Source organism: Trichosurus vulpecula, chromosome 1 (genome assembly GCF_011100635.1).
Source record: "Trichosurus vulpecula isolate mTriVul1 chromosome 1, mTriVul1.pri, whole genome shotgun sequence".
Lineage (NCBI taxonomy): Eukaryota > Metazoa > Chordata > Mammalia > Diprotodontia > Phalangeridae > Trichosurus > Trichosurus vulpecula.
The window spans coordinates 200701309-200705021 of record NC_050573.1 but is presented as its reverse complement, the minus strand read 5'-3'; positions in this window follow the sequence as shown (position 1 = coordinate 200705021).

The following is a 3713-nucleotide window of genomic DNA, read 5'->3' as shown; positions in this document are numbered from 1 at the left end:
TTCTGCCTGAAACATGACCAAGTCTTCAAAATACTTAAAAGACTCTCATTGTACCCTATTCTGCCCAAGAACTGTTGCCCTATCTCTGTCCTCCTCTTCTCAGCTAAATTTGAAAAAAAAAAAGCTGTTTATACTCAGATACTCAGTGCCTCCACATAGTTCCTCTCACTCTATATCCTCTGCACTAAGACTTCTGATCTAATCATTCCACTTCAACTATTTTCATCCAAGTTATCTTTATTTCATAATAGCCAAATTCAGTGACATTCTAAGCCCTCATCCTTTTTGGCCTCTCTTCAGCATTTGACACTACTGAACATTCTCCCAGGTACTGTCTCCACTCAGAGTTTCTGTGATTTGGCTTCCTCTTGGTTATTCTCCTACCTGTCTAACTGTTCCTTCTCAGTCCACTTTGCTGGATTTTTGTCTGTTTTATACCTACTAACTGTGGGCATCCCCTAAAACTATCCTGGGCCCACTTCTCTTTCACTTCTATACCACATCTCTTGATGATTTTATCAGCTCCTATCTCTTTGCAGTCCTCTTCCTACAGGAAGACTTGCCCTGTATGTCATCCTACCACTTGAAGGCTACCTTACACCTACTCTCTATATATCTTATATATAATGGTTCATATATTTGCTTGTCTCCTCCATTTGAATGTAAGCTCCATGAGGGCAAGGTTTGTTTTTGCTTTTTATTTGTATGTTCAGAGCTTAGCACATTTCTAGCACACCAGTCAATGCTTTATAATTGCTTATAGACTGATTCACTAGTTGCTATAGATGCTTTCTCAAAAGAAATCTGTAATCTTCTGTCCAGGAATTCTCTTAACCTCTTGAGAGAGACATGCCTTTCAGTGAGGATTCAATGACTATGGGTCAAAGACAGGAGGCCAGACTGAAAGAAGGTAAAGAGGTTTATCAGCATGCTGAGGAATCTGCTCTCACTGATAGCAAATTCAGATTCTCCAGGTGTTCAATATTTTTATTTTATTTTTACATCAATGGTTTTTCCTTAATTGGCTGTAACTTCACCCTTCTGCATGTGTTTCAAATACTTTCTTTTCCCTGAAACCACCTATATAACATCCTTCCCTTTATCATTCCCCTTCTTTTCCTAGATGAGGAAATTCGCTCTCTGATTACAGGTTGGCAACTACTCTGCAGCTTGAAGTCGTAGTTGCTAAGAACATAGAACAGTGAAGTTTATTTGCCCAGAGGCACATAGATTGTATCTCTCAGAGGCAAGACTTGATTCAGGTTTTCTTGTCCCACCGGCTAATGATATATTCACTACGCAAAACTGCCTCTCATTCATTGCCAAAAACTCCACTAAAATTAAGGTTATTTGTTCAAACTCACTCTTTTGGCTGATTCCACATGCCAAATCACCTAGACATCATTATACACTCTCCTCTTTTGCTCCGATCTCAGGAAGAGGTGCTACTTCATGCAAATGCCACATTCTCACCTTGTGCCCTTGAACCCATCCCATGCTTTCCCATATTCTCTAGCAGATTCTCCTTCTGTTATCCCCTTTCTCCTTTGCTAATTGTCAGTCTGTTGTTGTCTACTATTTCCTTCCCTGCTGCTTATAAACATGCCCAGATTTCCCCCATTTTTCAATTCTTCATTTTGTTCCATTATTCTCTCAATCTGTCATTCTATGTCCCTCTGCCTTTCAAAGACACACTAAAAAAAACCCATCAACACTCGTTCTCTTGCACTCTGACTTCTAAAATTCTTGCAATCTGGCCTCTGACTTCATCACTCAAGTAAAATTGTTCTCTCTAAGGTTACCATTCATCTCATGACTGCCGAGATTGATGGTCTTTTCTCAGTCTTCAACCTTCTTGATTTCTCTGAAGCATCTGATACTGATGACCACCCCATCCCCTTGAATACTTTCTTCTCTCTGGGCTTTTTTTTTCAGATTGCTCTCTTTTTGAACTATTCCTATCTGTCCTCAAGGACAATCCTCTATACTCTTTAGAAAATGATTATTCTTGTTTCACCATCTCTCCCAGAGTTCTGTTTTGAGCCCTCCTCTCTACATTCTTGGCAATCTCATCAACTCTTAAGAATATCTTTATTATCTCTATACACAATTCTCATATATATATATATATATACCCAAGCCCAATATCTCTTTTGAATTCCAGTCCTTGCATCACCTATTGCTTATCCTGTAGACAACTCAAACTCACCCAAAAAAGAAGTCAGTATCTTACTCCAAATGCTTCATAAATTCTTAATTACTTTTGAGGGTGCTACTGATTTTCTAGTCACTCAGGTTTGCAACATTGGAGTCTTTCATGATTCTTCCTTCTCTCTTACCCTCACCCCACATCCAATCACTTGCCAAGTCTTGTCAATTCTTCCTCAGTAGTATATCCACCAGCAGGCTCCTTCTTTCCACAGATATGGCTATCACACTTCTTCAAGCATTCATCAACTATCTCCTGGGTATTGCAATATCCAACTCTTTGTTTGACCTTTCTCAAGTTTCTCCTTTCAACACTATCCCAAAGCTGTCAAATTGATTATCCTAAAGTACATGTCTGAGAATGTTACTCCTCTCCTCAAGAAATTCTAGAAATTCCAGAAATTTTAAAGGATCTAGAAGTTAACTTCCTCCATTTGACTTTTATAGTTCTTCAGAGTCTGGATCCAACTTACCTTTATAAAATTATAACACATTCTTCTTCATAGGTTCTACAATTCATGCTCAGACCTGAAATATATATCCTCTTAACTTGCAGCTCATAGAATCCCTAGTTTATTCTAAAGCTCAGGTCATCTTACCTCCCACAGGAAAATGACTAATGCATTCTTCCCTGATATGACTTTGCCTATATTTTGTATTTTAATGTACTTATTATCCAGCCTTTCTCTCGTAGAGAATACAAGTTTCCTTAGGGCAGGTGCTATTTGACTTTTGCCTTTATTTCCCTATCATCTAATAGAGTTCCAGGCACATGGCCCAGGTGCTTGACAAATGCTTCATGAATTGACTTCAATGTAAGGCTATTTATTTCTATATAGCCCAATAAACTCCCAGAGGATTATTTTATTCAAATAATCAGTGTTTATAAATTCCTGAGTAATTTGTATGTGAAAAAGGATTAAATTACATTCAGGATACTCAGTTTAACAAGGCAAGTGAAAGTACAAAACAATTTAAAACAACTGTTTCTATAATAGTAACATTTTTTAAAAAGCAAGTGTGCTTATGAAAACTTTCTGATATCTGAAAAAGTTCACTTATCTCAAATGGCTCATTTCCCATCGATAATAACAAATAGGTTATGTACATATACCCAGACATAATCATTGCCATAAAATAACAAAATTTTAGCAGTGAGAGAGGGACATTAGAAATCATATAATTCTATCTCTCCATTTTAGAAATTGAGGTTCAGAGAGATGAACTAATTTCCCTAAGGCTTTGTATCTTATAGCCTATCAATGACACAACAAGAGCTTGAATCTATTTTTTCTAACTCTCAGTTAAGTGATTTTTCTAAAATGTGTACATACATATATGTGACACATACATATATACACACATATTGAAGACGCAGAGAAACAGAGACTCAAAAAATTAACACAAAATTCTGAGTTAGTGTTCCTGTCCAAATCCTAATATATGAAAATTGACATTAAGCCTTCAAGATCAAGCTTTTTTGTTACTTAAATGTCTCTCTATTT